Raw genomic sequence first — 18,768 nt, 5'->3', positions numbered from 1 at the left:
TGGATTACCCATGAAATAACAATTCTGGAGCATCTTTTCTAAGAACTCTACGTTGTGTCATTCCTCTGTTATTCTTCCTAGAAATGTATGAATAAATTGACAACTGGGTAGTATTAGCTGGGGATGTGTCCTTACACAGAGTGATACTGTCCAATCAGTGCTGACAGACTGTAGGGACACGCCCCTTTGACAAGTTGTCAATTTATATATACATTTCTAGGAGGAATAACAGAGGAAGGTTACAATGCAGATGTCTAACAAAATATATACAGTACCAAAATTATTTTTTTATGGGGAGTACAAGTATTTACTAAAACAGACAAGTCAGGAGAGATGACAGTTTTTGAATCTGGTTTTGGTTTAGAAAAATGCAAGCAAAATCTGCAATGTATGAACAAGGCCTTATGGTCCACATCTAGTGAAAACCCTAAAAAGGAAACTTTTTCATTGAAAACAATGGATAAAAGGGACGGTTTTTCTTAAGGCGGGGTAACTGGTGGGAGAGTGGCACCGTAATTTAAAAAAAAAAAAAAACTGAATTAGGTGCCTGACAAATTTTTCGAAGTTGACACCAACTCATCCTCCGGGTTTTCTCAATCATCGGCTAGGTGTCTGATGAGGAAAAACAGACAAAGGTTCATTTCCCACCATGTTTGGTAGATCCACTTTCCAAGGGAGAAAAGGTAACACTTTCTTATTTAAAGGTTCCCTAGTCCTGTGATGCATTTCTAGTTTTGCTACTAAAGGGATAAATAGGGGAAAAACCACAATATGTGGCGTATTATGTGCCGATTTGTCACGCAGATTTCCCGGCTGTAAATCCGCAGCGTAAGGCCTTATTCACACAAACGTGTTACACGTCCGTGATACATGCGTTATTTTCACGCGCGTCACACGGACTTTTGTTAGTGAATGGGGCCGTTCAAACGGTCAGCGAATTTCACGCAGCGTATGTGCGCTGCGTAAAACTCATGACATGTCCTATACTAGCCCGTGTTTCGCGCAGCACGCACCCATTGAAGTCAATGGCTGCGTGCAAATCGCACACGGAAGCACTTCCGGGTGACGCGTGTGATTCGCGCTACAGCTGGTAAAGAAGAGAAGGGAAACATAAAATCCCCTCCTTCTTTACTGTGTCGTCACATAAAAAGGGAGTGTCATAATGATGCCGGCTGCGCGAAAATTACGCAGCCACGCACCATATACACGTCACACTGAACTTTTGCGCGTGCAAAACGCAGCGTTTTTTTGCGCGCACAAAACGTACACATTCGTGTGAATAAGGCCTAAAGGTCAGTTCATACGTTGCATAAATTCTGCGCTTTTTTTTTTTCGCAATGGAATTCGTTGCGGAAAATCTGCAGCAAATACAGTAGCAGCAAAGAGGATGAGATAAAACCAATCTCATCCACACACTGCGGAAATATGGAGTGGAAAAAACGCTCAGAAATTGACCTATAGTGCGGAATTTTATTCCGCAGCATGTCAATTGTATTTACGTAAATTCTGCTAATTTCTTGCGGGTTTTCCCCATTGAATTCAATGGGGAGGCAAAACCTGCAACAAATAGCAGTTGTGTTTATTGCAATGGGTTCGCAGTGATCCCGCCGCAAAAAAACGCAACTCAGAAAATAAAACCCTCATACTTAACTAGAAGTCTGTGTTTCTCCCTCCAGCGCAGCCTCCTGGGATGACGTTTCATCCCATGTGACCGCCGCAGCCAATCACAGGTTGCAGCGGTGGTCACATGGGATAAAACATCCACGGAGGCCGGCCTGTATGACGTCAGAGGGCCGGTCTCCTGGGATGTCGCTTAATCCCATGTGACCACCGCTGCAGCGGTCTTCTGGGATAAAACATCATGATAGCAGGCCAGTTATTGCAGCAGTTTTCTGCAGTGGACATTTGGGGCGAAGATCTGCAGCTTGGTGCGGTTTTTCGGCCCGGAATTCCCTGAGGCTTGAGTGCTTTTATGCAGCTTATCCGTCCCGTGTGAACCCGGCCTTATACAGTACCAGCAGAGTAAATGAGATTTCACGTAATCTCATCTACACGTTGTATTTTAAAATCTGCAGAATGTCAATTTATCTGGCGTCGGTCTCAAAATCTTATATGCAAAGTTCATATAAATTTAAAGAAGAAAAAAAAAAAAAGGACCCACGCACCAAAATCCACACCTGATCAATATCAAAATGTAAAAAAATGCACCACTAAGTGCAGCTTACCTACATTTATCTGCTGTTTTCATGCAGATTTTCTGCACCAAATTACGCGACGTCTGCATGTGACCTTAAAATGTGAAATATATATTATAATAATATCTGATATTTGTACAGTTTACCAACAAGCTTGTCAAACATAAAAGCAACATAATTTCTTCCCTTAGAAATGACCCGGATCATGTTTCCTTTGTAGATTGCCGTGGTCTATGAACTAACAGCTGCGTAGATGATAACATTTGGCCTTGGAAGAAAAACAGTAGGAAACTAGACCAATAAGTAATGTTTTACTAAAAGTTGTATAAGGACATGTATAGAATAACATTTCATTCAAAATCCCTAAAGGTGGAAGCCCATTCGTAACTCGTACAAAACCTTTACATTGCATTCCGCTACATTACAACTTCCTGTCCATTAGTCTTTAAGAGTAAAGTATACGGCATCGCATCATTTATCAAATAATTCACAACCTCTGAACTGCAGCCTTGGAACACAATTCAAGAATCAAAACTCCAAATTCCACAACAGCAGCCACACTACGGGGCGATGGTAGCAGCATGTATACAGTGCCTTATGTTGTATCATTTAGCAGCCATATGTTGTTACAAGTAGACCATTCTAGGCTCTCTAAGGCTGAGTTCACACAGGGTTTTTGTCTGGCAAACTGCATGGAAGAAAAAAACCGCATGTAAAGACACCAGTGTTTTTAAAATGTAATTACGTTTTTATGGTGTTTTTAGATGTTTTGGGTGGCTTTTTCTTTTTTTCTTAGTGTCGTATTATATATATATATATATATATATATATGTGTCCTTCAAAAGAAGCCTATAGGAAAAATGCAAAAATAAAAGAAGCCATACCCAAACTCCACAAACCAAAATGCTGTGTGTGTAGACTTCTCAATATTTTACTATAGACTTAAAAAGTAACATCTGGCTGCAGCATTTTTGACCCCAAAAAAAAGCAAAACACACGTTGTGAAACACACCAAAGAGAACGCTGCGAAAAATGCGGCAAAACACTGCATGTGAATCCAGCCTAAAAGTAGTTAGACAATCCCTTTTAAATGCTTACATAGGGCATGATCAGTTAATGGACAGGGGACGGGGCACCTATTAGCTAGACTCAAAAAATTGCATCAAATGGCAGATATTTCATTTCAACACCTTGCAGACTTCCCCAGCGATAAATTCATATCAGGAACCATCAACAGCAGGAAGGTAATAATCCGCTTCAAGCCTCATGCACACGAGCATATCCAGGATCCATGTTGTACAGATCCCCAATGCACTGAACATCGCATACTATGGGCCCCTCCTGAACTTCCATGTGCATCTAATTTTCACACAGAGTTACACGAGGACCCCCCATGCACACGACCATGCCTGTAATCAGGGTCTGTGATTACAGGCATAGCCGTCCAGATTTGCGGGCCGAGCTACCATTATAAAAGTATGGGAGCACTGTCTGTAAAGTAAAATAAAATAGGACATGTCCTATTTTTTACAGAAGGTTTCTACGGCATGGACACCTTCCTGTAAATATACGGGAAGGTGTCCGTCAGCCATAGAAATGAATGGGTCCATAATTAGGGACCATAATTGTGGCCCGCAATTACGGACGAAACCTACGGTCAAGTGCATGGGGGGCACAAGAATTCAATGAGAATCTGTGAAAAAAAAATAAAAAATTGTAGCAGACTCCAACGCATGCTTTATTAATGGACAGTATTCCCCTAGGGGAGCATACGGTGGCACAAAGGGGAGCAGGGAGTCCAATTTGCAAGAGGCCTTTCCTGGAAAAATCTGCAATATTAAAAATGGTTATTGAAACTCAAGTTAAACCGGGTAACAAACACAAAACCAGTTAAATACTAAATTACGCATGTGTTCGCTATTGTATAGAAGGTAAGCACTTCATGGTTAAACTCCTTGTATCTGGATTCTGAGGTGCTTTACGCTTTCCCTTATAAAAAACACATCAATAAAAAGTCTAAGGTTTCTCCTCGATTTTCACTTCATTACAAGGGGTCAAGGAACCAGATGTTGCAGATTGAATGTTAACTTCTAAGTGCTTACAATGTTTCACAGATTTTCTAGTGAAAAATAATACCTCTGCCCGACTGTGCATGTGCGGTGTGAGGCGCTTTCACTAAAAATATACAATTCACTGCAGAAATGGACTACAAAAGTCCATAGGGTTAGCATAAAGCCCTGTTCACATCACGTTAGAGATGTGTTTAGCATATATGCCGGAGAGCCCCTTTTGGCATTTGTCGGTCCGGTATACACCAGTGCTTTTTTTTTTCTTCTATATTTTTTTTAGCATAGCAGACTAGGCATTTCCATCCACCAGATGCAACATGCGAGTCTATGGGTGATATATGCCACTGTTTGGCATCCATTTAACGGATACGTCATGGGCTTTCCAATAGCCTGTCATGATGTATTCGTTAAAACGAATACCATTATAGTCTATGGGTGATAGATCCATTAAATGGGTGCCTAGTAGTAGTGTTGGAGAATACAGCGCACACTACATGTCTTTAGGATTTTTGTATTTTTATTAAATGCAGTAACTAGCATATTACATAATCCCACTGTCTAATCATGCCAAGCAAAACGTATAACAGAGATAACATTTTACGGATGGCCGTCATTGTAGGACACGAGCTCTTGCCATAGAGCATTGGCCCTCAACAAGGCTTGAATTCACCCATGGAGACCACTCCAAAGTCAATGTATACGGACAGAGGATTAGCTCATCACAAGAAGTTGATAATGTAATTGAGAGAAATATATGAATGGCTCTGGCTCGAACAATCGTCTGGCTTCACAAACAATCCCTATATGGAAGGAGAGATCCAGTAAATTGGGTAATTCCCAGGTAATTGCTCCCCCAGAGCAGTCAGCAGAATACAGAAATTGTAAACAGCAACTGTAATCTGCAAGTGGAAATTTACCACAAATCGCTCTTCCCCTTTATCAAAATCACTGTGGCCATACAAAGGAAAAGATTCAGGTAATAGAAGTTTATTGGGTAACTGGTGATGATGCTTTACAGCCATGTAAATTTATGCAGCAGTTTTTTTTTATATTGCCAAAGCATCGAAAATATTTTTTTTTATATCCTACCGTTTTGGGTATACAGCTCCAATGCAGACCAATGTCTTCATGGTTACAGATTACAAACACTGTGTGAATTTTCATCTTGTATTCACGTTTTACTAACCAACAAATAGTAGGAAAGTTCCAAACAGAATTTTGAGGCAGATATTCCTCCTCCAAAATACTCAGTGTGAACATAGCCTAAACCATGCTCGGCGCTCGGAAACACGGAGTGCACACGGGAACCACACAGCCACTAAAATGGGTTCACGGACCCGTAAAAAACGGCCATGAAAACGGTGATGGAAGTGTGCAGGAGGCCTTAGGGTTCAACAATGCAAGTCTCGGCTGTTTACATAAACCCCAGCCACCACGCCATTGATTCTCCACCTAGATGCAGCTGTCAGAAGGCTCCTCACAGGCGGGAACCCGGGGTAGCCCTGTTCTGGAGATAGGTGCAGGTCCCAGACGTGGGACCCACATCTATGGCATATCCAGTGGATATGCCATAAATGTCTAAAATGGGAAAGATATCACCAAAAAAAAAAAAAAAGCCTTCGTTCACAGTGAAATGAACGTTTTGGAAAAAAAAACTGAAATGCGGGAAGCAGGACCACAACATTTCAGAGATGACTACTGGCATTTTCTATACCTCATCTAGCATGTGCTATAGGTGAAGTTCAGTTTTGGTAGCACATTGAACGCTAGAAGGTAGTACTCAATGTAAGCATTTCTCTTCTATGGACACGTCATAGGCCAAGAATTACAACAGAGCCTAAAGCATCTTTGAGATCAGAGCCAAGAAGCCAAACTGAGCCACAATGTATTACAAAGTGTGTGCACATCCTACACACTCCTCAATAAACCTTACTGTCATAGTTCCAGAGAAGTTTGCACAGGGTCATAACCTCAATAATAGTCTCAACCACAACCGATTACATTTTATTACGCTGCTTCCTGTGGTTATTGTGACGAAGACCTATTAACAATGAATACATTATCTCAACTTCTTAAAGTCTTGAAATACAAATATCGCATCCATCAGGTTAGTAAAGGGGTGGTCTAATATTAGATTTTTTTTCCTTTACAAAAATCATCACTCCTGTGCATGGGCTGCGTCTGGTATTGCAGCTCTGTCCCATGCAAGTGAATGGGGCTAGTCTGCAATACCAGTTGCAGCCCATGGACAAAAGTGGCGCTGTTTTGGGATGAAAGCTGACAACCCATTTAATAGAGGAACATCTGCTAATTGCATCCACAGACAGATACACAAAGTACAAAAAGGAAGGTTTTCAGGTGAAGTATCTTCATTGTTTTGTGAGTGCTCAGAAACAGTTGTATCAGCAGAGTGGATATTATTTCTTAAAACTGCTACAGCATGAACCATAAAAATGAACAATGAAAGGCGCTCAAGCACAGAAAAACGTGTTAATGGATTTTGATAACAGCAGAAAACCATCCGCTGCATTCATTATTCCTGCTGCAATATATTTCAGTTAATCCTAAACAGGCCCAATTTAGCCTAGCGCCACAGAGGAGCAGAAATAAACGGCATCAGGAGCTCCTTCCATGAACTCCTTCTCATTTTCAGGACAGTATGTAAATGACGGCGCTGCCCTTCCCATAAAACAGCAAGAGTTAAAATAAATCAGATCATTAGCGCCTTGGGTAGAACGCAGCCTCATGTCTACTGAAGAAAACTCTTGGAATCTATTCCAGCCATCAATTTGTGAATATTTTCCACTGACAATAGACAGGAGCTGTAAGGATTACGGTGAATCACAGCAGGACCCACCACCATGCTGGAGAAGATGGACAAGTTTTTGGCTCTCCATGTTAATTAGGTCTTCACTATCAGAGGCAGCTGGGGTCACTTGTAGCAGAAAGTGTGATACACATTCCCAGAGAAGGGTCATCACACTTGCATAGTAGAAGATTGTATTATAAGCACTTGCCTAATATATTTCTATAATCCCAAGTGCTTCCTTTATGGAAGGAGAGATCTAGTAAATTGGGTAATTCCCAGGTAATTGCTCCCCCAGAGCAGTCAGCAGAATACAGAAATTGTAAACAGCAACTGTAATCTGCAAGTGGAAATTTACCACAATCGCTCTTCCCCTTTATCAAAACCACTGTGGCCATACAAAGGAAAAGATTCAGGTAATAGAAGTTTATTAGGTAACTTGTCATGATGCTTTACAGCCATGTAAATTTATGCAACAGCTTTTTTTATATTGCCAAGGCATCGAAAATAAAAAATGTAATATCCTACCATTTTGGGTATACAGCTCCAATGCAGACCAATGTCTTCATGGTTATACATTACAAACACTGTGTGAATTTTCATCTTATATTCACGTTTTACTAACCAACAAATACTAGTAAAGATAAAAGAGAGAGTGTAAGAAATTCTGCTAGACTAGCAAGGCTGGGTTCACACTGCGTGTTTTTGTTGGATATTTAAACACGCATTTTTTTTTGGTTGCGGCTGACGAACTCCCACTGAGACACAAGGGAGTTTATCTACCAAACACAAATAAAGAATGCAACAAAAATGCACAGTGTGCACCCAGCCTAAAGTCCCATGCACACGACCGTAAAAATCTCCGTAATTGCGGACCGTAATACAGTTCTATTGACCGCGGACTCCTTTCCGTATCGCTATGGATGGTTGTCCGTGCCATAGAACTGTACCGCAAAAGATAGAACAGGTCTTATATTTTGCGTTTTACTTTGAATGGGAGAACGGGCCGAGAACGCGGGCTGCAGCCATCGGCGGCCAGCCATGCCCGTGATTACGGGCACAGCCATGTGCATGAGACCTAACATGACTACAGGATCAGACTAGACAGCAGTTGTTAAAAGTCTAAGGCCTCATGCACACGACCGTGCATTTGCGGCCGCATACTATCCACAATTGCAGATAGTATAGGGCACATTATATCCTACGGGCCATTGCACACGACCGTGGTTTCCACGGTCCGTGCATTGCCCAGTGCACGACCACAAAAAAAAAATAGGATGTCATTTCACGGGCCGCATTTGCAGTCCTGGCTCGTTAAACTCAATGCACATCTCGTGTGTGCACAGCCCATGATTGCGGACTGCCCGCAGATGACACTTCTCGTGCCGTAATAACGGACCGTGCACACAGCTGTGGTCGTGTGCATGAGGCCTAACTATGGAAACACAGGTGTGCATAGGAGCTGTATACACAAAATAGCAAACGATTTTTGAATACTGTATGCAAAGCGGCTTCATTTTTTTATTTTAGATACATTAAAGCAAAACAGGATTCTAAAATCGCCTATGGCAAAACCGACGTAGGATCCGTGGCAAAAATCTGAGGCGGACACTCAATGAACCATGCAAAATGTGTAATAGGTCCTCCACCTACTATAACATTTGTAGTAATGGTCTCCTCATATCGGGCAGTGTAATCTTTTGGGCCTCAGGGCCTGGGTGCGACTGCAGCCTCTGCACCCCTGGATTGAATGACGCTACAACATTCACCAGAGACAGACTAAGAAAGGCGCCATGACACTCACATTGTAATGAGCAGGTATGGTCTATCTAATCTTAGTACTAAGCCTAAGCTTTATTATGAATTATTAAAGAATCAATCCATGAAATCCATCTCCTTCATAAGGCTAGAGGCATCCAGAAGTAAAATGGTGAACGATAACACTTGGAAACAAATTTCCCCTCTATGATATTCCTGTAAATTATGAAGCATGGTATCATGCTCAAGTTATTGCAGCCCTGGGACACAACACGAATAACTCCTGGTGCTTACAATCTGCATTTACAAACATAATTACATCTTTTGGTTAATGCCTTAAAAAATATTTCGAGTTTATTTTTATTTATTTTTCTTCCTTGGGAGAGGCAATCTGCATTCTTATATGGTCCTCTACCTGCATGCATCCTTTTACCCCAGATAGACTACATGCAGCATAATTAGCTGGTGCTCAGTAAGTCCCATGAAAGATAAGGATTTCTGGCAAAGCTTGAATGTTCTTGTGTGCGGAGAAGAAAGGCAGAAGCAGAACCAGGTAGAACAGGAGCTCTGCCATCTCAATCACAGCCTGCTACAGATGCAAGCCCTGACACGGTTAATTAGCCTCCATCCTTCCAGAGTATGAGAGCCAACTGGATAATGCAGAATGATTGCTGTGCACTGTCAAAGCCCAGTACATATTATTTAGAAAGCTCTGTAAGTGCATTAAAACAGAAGAAATCCAAATCCAACATGCCTAAATATGTTCACATTCATACACAGAATAATCATCGTAATCCCCCAGGCTGTTTGCAAGGTTATCCTTTGTGCTATAGATATGCATCCAGAATCCTGATCCAATTGCATTCTCCTTCCTTAAACACTCTCTAGTGTCTGACATACCTTGAATTGGAATCTCATTCATAGCAAACACTAGCAGCAAAACACAGGGTTGTCACTGCTTCCACGGCTGCAATATGAAGACTCCGTATTTATATCAGAGAATAATGGAAATTTGCAAATAATTCCTGTTACTATAGGATTCCTTACATCAGTGTTTAAAAATCTGAAAATGTGATTTAAAAAGGCTGCTCTCAAAACAGACAAGAACATATGTTTGGGAGAAACAAACTGTGGTTTGTGATTTGGCCACAAGGGGCAGTATGCAAGGATATTTGATCATGTGTGAATAGCTTACTGCAAAAGGAATGCAAATGTGGTGAGAAAATGCATTTATACAGGTGGTCCTAAAAAGGGCTTGCATAACATTTTAATCAGGCATGTCAGAAGTCTGATCGTGGCGGTCTACGCACCACCGGTCGCTTTCCATTAAGATGAATGGGAGTTGCAGAAATCTCTGAATGGACTCATTTGGATATTTCTATTCTTAAAGGGAATGTGTCACGAATGAAACTTATTTTTTTTAAGTGTAGTTACTTATTTCTATTATATTTTTTTGCTGTATTTTTTTTTCTCTTCCATATGGTGGAAAGTATTAAAAATTAAATAATTTGACATGTTTTCCGATGTTGGCCACACAGGTGGAGCACTTCCCAGAATTACAGCAAGGTGAAAAAGGCAAAGCAACCCGACTCACAGCTGCCGTAAATGTGGGAGGGAATCTCACCCACCCCCCCCTCCTACAAGCCAGGAAAAGGTGTCTTCAAATTGCTAAGCAGTGTCCGGCAGCCATTTTGGGTGTGATTCTGCAGCTGGCAGAAGTTATAGGACACACCAAAAGGCTAAGGGTATGCTCACACGCTTACTAAACAAAGGGAAACCAGATCCTGATTTTCAGTAATTTTTTAATCAAACTCGCGTTTTTCCCAAGAAGTGATGTGCACTTCATTTTGGCAGGCGTCTTTTTACGTGCCGTTTTTTGAAAACGACCACGTAAAAAACGCCCTGTCGAAACAGAACGCCGTATTTCCCATTGAAACCAATGGGCAGATACTTGTAGGTGTTCCGTTTCCGATTTTTCAGCTGAAAACATGAAGTATCAGCGGCGCCCGTGCACACGCCGCTCTGCTACACACACAGCACTGCAGGGGAAAAGTCTTAAAGGGGTCGTCCAGGAAAACATGGGGCCGCACCTGTCCTCGGGTCGTGTGTGGTATTACAGCTCTGTCCTATTCACTTCAATGGAGGTGAACTGCAATACCAGACACAACATGAGGGCAGGTGCGGCGCTGTGTCTCCAATCCGGACACCCCTTTTGTCCTGAGATGACCCGACGGGGAGGCGGGTGTCAGAGCCATCCACCGCCATCACTGCAGACAGAACCACACAACTACGGCATGAGGGCAGGGCTTGTCCTGAGTGCACTGTCTCTTGTTATGGACAGCGGGCATATTGTTTATCGCCCAGCTTTCCCAGGACAGTTGCATCATGCGTGGATGGCAGACATCACATTACATAGAAGGATAAGCTGCGTCCTTTATACAGAGTCTCCTGCACGACTACAGGAGGGCCCGTCGGGGGGGGGGGGGGGGGGGGGGAGAAGAAAGAGAAAGAGAGAGAGAAAGAGAGAGAGAAAGAGAGAGAGAAAGAGAGAGAGAAGAGAGAGAGAAAGAGAGAGAGAAAGAGAGAGAGAAAAGAGAGAGAGAAAGAGAGAGAAAGAGAGAGAGAAGAGAGAGAAGAAAGAGAGAGAGAAAGAGAGAGAGAAAGAGAGAGAGAAAGAAAGAGAGAAAGAGAGAGAGAAAGAGAGAGAGAAAGAGAGAGAGAAAGAGAGAGAGAAAGAGAGAGAGAAAGAGAGAGAGAAAGAGAGAGAGAAAGAGAGAGAGAAAGAGAGAGAGAAAGAGAGAGAGAGAGAGAGAAAGAGAGAGAGAAAGAGAGAAAAAGAAGAGAGAAAAAGAGAGAGAGAGAGAAAGAGAGAAAGAGAGAAAGAGAGAGAGAAAGAGAGAGAAAAAGAGAGAGAGAAAAAGAGAGAGAGAAAGAGAGAGAAAGAGAGAGAGAAGAGAGAGAAAGAGAGAGAAAGAGAGAGAAAGAGAGAGAAAGAGAGAGAGAAAGAGAGAGAGAAAGAGAGAGAGAAAGAGAGAGAAGAGAGAGAAAGAGAGAGAAAGAGAGAGAAAGAGAGAGAGAAAGAGAGAGAGAAAGAGAGAGAGAAAGAGAGAGAGGAAAGAGAGAGAGAAAGAGAGAGAAAGAGAGAGAAAGAGAGAGAGAAAGAGAGAGAGAAAGAGAGAGAGAGAGAGAGAGAAAGAGAGAGAGAGAGAGAGAGAGAGAGAGAGAGAGAGAGAGAGAGAGAGAGAGAGAGAGGGAGAGGGGAGGGAGAGGGTTCCGTTGTTCTTGACGCAACCAATAGCGCAGTCGATGGCGCAATGGATTCCGTCAAAACACGGAACCCTGTCACAACGGTGACAAACGGAAGCCTTTAGCAATGTTCCCTTCACCATGGAGATCAATGGTGAGGGAAACGGAAGCTGAGGTTTCAGTTTGCCTTTCCTTTGAGGGGTTACCCGACGGAAACCTCCGATGGAAGGGCTGCGGTTATGTGAACAGGCCCATACAAATTTATTTTTTTTTGTTTGTGTTTTTTAAAAGTTCGGTCATTGGACTACATCAGATTCAAGGACTACTTCGATGACTGCTTTTTTTTTTTTTATGATCAATAAGATGGTTAATGAGGGTTGTGTGTTTTTTTTTTTTAAAATTTCAATAAACCTGTTTTTTCTATGTCCTTGTATTTTTTTTTAAACTTTATTACTACCGCCTTAGTAATGGCCGCTGGCTGATTGACAGCGTACTTTACTAAGGCGGGGCTTAGTGTTAGCCGGTGCAAAGGCTAAAACGAACCCCCATTATTACCCAAATACCCACCACCAGGGGTGCCGGAAAGAGCCGGGTACGATCCAGTACCCGACCATCTGTAGTGATGGTCGGGCACTGGGGCGGCCGCAGGCAGGCTGGTATTAATAGGCTGGGAAAGGCACAGTGGCCCTTCCCACCCTTGTAATGCTAGGCTGCTACTGTGTTGTATCTGGCTGGTTATGAAAAATGGGGGGACCCCAAGTCATTTAAAAAAAATAAATGAATAAATAAATTGGAAAGAACGATGTGGGGTTCTCCCCCCATTTTTATAACCAGCCAGATACAACATAGCAGCAGCAGGCTAGCATTAACAGGGTGGGAAGGGCCACGTTTTTTGGGCTTTCCCAGCATAATAGCAGCCTGCGGCCGCGCCACTGACCAGCTATCACTACAGCTGGTCGTGTACTGGATCGTATCAGACTCTTCCCGGTGCCCCTGGTGGCGGTGGGTATCAGGGTGATAATGGGGGTTAGTGATAGCCTCTTCATATCGAACATTAAGCCTTGCCTTAGTAAAATCACGGACTGTCTGAACGACCCCATTCACCAACATAGGTCCGTGCGACGCGCGTGATTTTCACGCGCGTATCACGGACGTAAAACACGTTAGTGTGAATAAGGCCGGCAGCCAACGTCCACAGACAGCCACCTGCATTTTCGGCCTTTGCTCCCATACAAAGTATGGAAGCACGTTCCGTAAAAAGCAAAAGATAGGACATGTCCCAACTTTTGCGGCGGCTTTCTACGGCGCAGACCTTTTCGGAAATAAACGGGAAGGTGTCCATGGGCAATAGAAGTGAATAGGTCCGCAATTGCTGACCGCGATTAGGGACAATTTTTAAGGTCGTGTGCATGGGGCCTAGTTTTATTTTTACCATAATCACCATAAAACTGACAAAATGCTGCTGTTCATGCAGAAAAAGGTGACCACACTGTGTGAATATACACAAAGACTGGGTTCTCATGGGTTGTATATGCTGCATAAAACTATGCAGCGTATCCGACCTAGAGCCTGCAGGGAATTCCATCTGAAAATCTGCACCAAATTTTGAAGATTTTTGAGCGGGATGTCTGCTGCGAAAAGCAGTGATTGAAAAAAACGAAAAAAAAAACAGCTAATACTTACTCCTGTCCCTCTGTTCTCCGTGCAGCACGCCCACCTAAAATGACTCTGCAGCCCACGTGACCGCTGCAGCCAATGATTGGCTACAGTAGTCACATGGGATGAAACGTTATCACATGCCAGCCTAAACGGAGAACAGAGGAATGCATCTCTATTACAAGGACCAGTGACGTAAGCATTATCTTCTTTATTAATTCTAAACCAAAAAAGGCAGTTTTTTAGATTTAGATTTGCGATTTTGTGCGGCGTCATTGCAGTGTTTCCGCCGCAAAAGTCACAACATTTGATGTTTGTTGCAGGTTTTACCTCCCGTCGTATTCAATGGGAAAAACCTGCAACAAAAGAGCAACGAAGTCTGCACCGCAGGTCAGTTTATGAACAATTTTGCTACAGATTTTTTTTCTGCAGCGTGTGCATGGGATTTGTTCAATTCCCTTTCACTTTGCTGCTACTGTAATTTAGTTTGCAAAAATTCTGCAAAGTTTACGCTACAAGGGGAACCAGCCTAAGGGCTTATTCACACGAACGTTGAAAACGCCCGTGTGATGGACCGTTAAAACGGCCGTAACATGGATGCATGTATTTCAATAGGGCTTTTCCACACGGCCATTGTTTCAACGGACCGTGTGAAGGGTCAGTTGAAAGATAGAACATGTCCTATTTTCTTCTTGTTTCACAGATCCCTCTGTAGACTTAAGTCCATGGGGATGCATGAAACCTAGACCCGCATGGATGAAACTCGGACGTGATAAACGGCTGTTTTTCACGTCCGAGTTTCCCCACGTTCGTGTGAATAAGTCCTAAGCGTGGATAGACACTAAGGGAATGCCCCCACGTGGCGGTTTTCCTCCGCAACTGTCCGCATCAATGCCGCACAGAATCTGAGTTGCAGATTCTGCGGCGGATCTGCCCAAAATGTGCAGTAAATTGATGCGGACTAGCTGCTGCGGACTGCGGGAAAAGTGCTTCCCTTCTCTCTATCAGTGCAGGATAGAGAGAAGGGACAGCACTTTCCCTAGTGAAAGTAAGAATTTCATACTTACCGGCCGTTGTCTTGGTGACGCGTCCCTCTTTCGGCATCCAGCCCGACCTCCCTGGATGACGCGGCAGTCCATGTGACCGCTGCAGCCTGTGATTGGCTGCAGCCGTCACTTACACTGAAACGTCATCCTGGGAAGCCGGACTGGAGACAGAAGCAGGGAGTTCTCGGTAAGTATGAACTTCTATTTTTTTGACAGGTTGCTGTATATTGGGATCGGTAGTCACTGTCCAGGGTGCAGAAACAGTTACTGCCGATCGCTTAACTCTTTCAGCACCCTGGACAGTGACTTTTTACTGACGTCTCCTAGCAACGCTCCCGTAATTCCGGGAGCCCCATTGACTTCCTCAGTCTGGCTGTAGACCTAGAAATACATAGGTCCAGCCAGAATGAAGAAATGTCATGTCTAAAAAGCAAGACGCATCCGCAGCACACATAACATGTGCATGACAGCTGCGGACTTCATTGCGGAATTTAGAATCTCCATTGAAGTCAATGGAGAAATTCCGCCATGAGTCCGCGACCAGTCCGCCACTGGTCCGCAACAGACAGAGCATGACACCAAATTCCGCTCCGCAGCCTATGCTCCGCAGCGGAATTTTACGCATCGTCTAAACGAACACTTCTAAATAGAAGTGGAAGTCAATGGAGAAACGGCTCCGCTGCGGATTAACGCTGCGGAGTGTCCGCAGCGGAATTCAAGTGAAATTCTGCCACGTGTGAACCCAGCCTAAAGGAGACATATCAGTCTTTCCTTCATTGCAACTTCATTTGCAAGGCAGGCAAAAACTGCGCCGACATGCAGTTCTGCAGAAAGGCCGCCTGCACACACTGCAGATTTTGTTGCAGAAATTTCTGCGATGGAAAATCACTTCCATTCATCTGAATGGAACTTGTAGAAATCCATACACCTGCTGCAGAAAAAACTCCTTTCAGATAAATGAAACTGATTTTCAGTCGCAGAAATTTCTGCAACAAAATCTGCCGCGTGTGACTGCAACTTAACAACCAAATTGAAAATAGCATCGTTCTGCGGTAAAATTCCATGTCGGTGCGGTCACTGGCCGCGTCCCAACCGCTGTGAATGGCTGTACCTCATACTTTTCCTACTTTTGGATCCAGCCCCGGCTTTGATTTAAAAAAAACAGTACGCGTGAATCCAGCCAAAGGATGCACACAACCATAGAAAATCTCCGTAATTGGGGACCATAATACGGTCTGCAATTACGTACCTGCCCGGTTCTATTGGCCGCGGACACCTTTCCGTATCGCTACGTACTTTGTATGGAAGCACAGCCCGAAAATGCTGCCATCGGCTGTCGGCCGTGCTCGAAATCTGCCGGCCGCGGGCTGCATTTTCGGGCCATGCTCCCAGACAAAGTATGGAAGCACAGCCCATAAAAAAAACGAAAAGTAGGACATGCTCCATAATGCCCGTCACGGTTTTACGGCAGACACCTATCCGTAGTGATACGGAAAGGTGTCCGCGGCCAATAGAACCGGACCGTATTACTGTCCGAAATTACGGAGATTTTTTTTTTACGGCCGTGCATGGGGCCTAAGACAAAGTACCCGACACACTGCCATTTATATACACGTCTGACTCCCCCATAACATTACCCAGAATTGAAGACAGAGATCAAATTATACGCAATAAAAGATTCAAGACGTTCAAATAAAGAAAACATAAAAACAGATAAACATCTAGTTACGAGTAATACCTGCTTGTCATGAGAATATAAAATAAACCAGTTCTACAGCCACACACAGTAAACAGCAACTATATATTCAGCCAAGTGTAGCAAGAAGGAAACAGGTCATCCATGAATTCCTAATTAACGTAGATGACCCTTATCTTTTTGCGAATCAAGACTTTGTAGATTAACTGTAGATAAATCATGGAAGAACTTTAGAAGCAGGTTCCCCGTACCTGAATGTCCTTCTGGCTGGTCATTGATCAAGAAAAAAAATACCTCTCCTCCTCTCTGGCAGTTTTTTAGTACATATCAGTGTACATACACATTGACGAGCATAGTAATAGCTAAGATGTGTACAGCAATGCAGAATCTTGTGAACTTACCACTGTTACCAATGTTTAGCTGTCAAGGAACGTGGGAAGGGAGGGTTCGATTAGTAGCTCTACTGTCTTAAACTAAAATACATCATGTATGGAAAGATTTTAAAGATAATGTAAAGTGAAAAATAAAAAAATTCACAGTGCTCTTGAATACTTTTTTCCCTATAAAGCTCAGCCATTTGTGCAGCAGACTTTTTTTCCTCCTAATTTACTAAGAGGAAGTTATCATTGTCTACCATGATTCAGTGGAACTGCAGCCCAGTCACAGTCACCATTTCTACCAGTCTGCTGGCTAAAGGGGGTTTTTACACGGGCCGATTATCATGCAGACGATCGTTCGTATAACGCACGTTGCTGATAATTGCCCTGTGTAAAAAGGGCAGCGATCAGCAGATGAACGAGCAAACGCCCGATTATCTTCCGATTTTATAGTTTTGAAAAAGTGAAAACATTATCGTTGTCTGCAGTGCGTTTCCCCGTGTAAACTGGGACATGCCCTGCTGACATGTTGATAATGTATGGGGACAAGCGATCAGAGTAACAACCGCACGTCCCCATTCATAGCTCCGTGTGACATGAGCAAAGGAGCGCCGATCAACAACGTCTCGTTGATCGGCGTTCGCTGCACCGGCCGATTGTTGGCCAGTGTAAAAGGCCCTCTACATTACAATTGCCACTCCTCTCCCCTCCCGTTATTAAACGTCTACACACTGCTTGAATCTGCGCAAAAGCTGTTGTAACCACAGGACTTTATTACATAGCGATCTTCCTCTACAGACCGCTTGTATCTGCCTGTTTGGGTAACAGTCAAGTCATTTTAGTCATTTATCTCATTCATGTAGGAAGCAAAAGGCTGCTGCAATTCTAGCCTCCTCCAACTCTATATTGAAATAAATGTGCAGCCTCCAAGTGAATGAAGTTACCACAGCACAGAGCACTCATTTTTTTTTAATCCTAGATTAGAAACTTGAATTTCCACATGGACGTGCGTATCTTAAGAGGTTTCTGTGTGGATCACTGGAAGTGTGCATTAACATTGTAGCAAAACATCAACCCATAAGTTTAGCAAGTCTTATAGGGGTATATTCATCTCAAGACATAAAGGTCTGAGATTCAGGTCCCAGAGCTGGGACCTGAATCGACCCCATTCCACGCCTGGTGAAGCAGCCCCTGGCCGCCGCATCCAAGCAGGGACTCAATGGCAAGGTGGCTGGGAAGACGGAAACAGCTGAGCTACACTTATTTTGTAACGCCCATAAAAGTGAACAAGACTTACTGAAACAGCGCAGGACAGCGAGCTGCTCTGTTTCCTCAACTACCAAGTTCTGGAAACAGCGTAGCTCGCTGTACTCATAACACCCATTCACTTTTATGGGAATTCCAGTAACAGCATAGCTCAGCTGTTTCCTTATTACCGACCATCTTCCCACCAAGTTTCTGCCTGGATCCGGTGACCAGCAAAGACTGGGTCGGGGGGACTCCAGTTCTCAAGATAGGTGCGGGTCCCAGAGTTTGGAACCCGCATCTATCAAAACATTTATAGCCTATATTGTGCATAGGTCAAATATCGGAGATGGGAATATCACATTATGAATTTAAAATATATTAACATATAAAGATACATTAGTAAGTTTATAAACATTTGCAAGGCTGTTACACACATAGATCGACAACACGAGGAATAATCGCAATAAACTAAACTGTAACATAAACAAACACAGCGATACTGAAAATCAATAACTGGAAAAGCAGGGAAAGGGCAAAGATATTTCAACACTTAAGGGTATGTGCACACGTAGTGACCAAAAACGTCTGAAAATACAGAGCTGTTTTCAAGGGAAAACAGCCCCTGTTTTTCAGACGTTTTTTGAGCAACTCGCATTTTTCACGGCGTTTTT

The 18,768-nt window shown here is 43.3% G+C and overlaps 1 protein-coding gene across 7 annotated transcripts in view; it reads right to left on the bottom strand.

The window, feature by feature from the left end:
* The window catches only part of RERE (arginine-glutamic acid dipeptide repeats), a 288,010-nt gene that overhangs the window by 250,455 nt on the left and 18,787 nt on the right, over positions 1-18,768 (bottom strand). Inside the window, exon 2 of one of the 7 annotated variants that reach the window (XM_075839693.1) lies at positions 2,226-2,289. The exons of 5 other annotated variants lie outside the window; for them this stretch is intronic. The gene's annotated coding sequence lies outside the window, so the exon portion shown is untranslated. The remainder of the gene's footprint in view (positions 1-2,225; positions 2,290-18,768) is intronic. One more of the 7 variants, XM_075839692.1, reaches the window with a different exon arrangement.

The sequence above is a fragment of the Rhinoderma darwinii genome, chromosome 10, assembly GCF_050947455.1.
Source record: "Rhinoderma darwinii isolate aRhiDar2 chromosome 10, aRhiDar2.hap1, whole genome shotgun sequence".
Taxonomy (NCBI): domain Eukaryota; kingdom Metazoa; phylum Chordata; class Amphibia; order Anura; family Rhinodermatidae; genus Rhinoderma; species Rhinoderma darwinii.
This window is presented reverse-complemented; position numbering and strand designations above follow the sequence as displayed.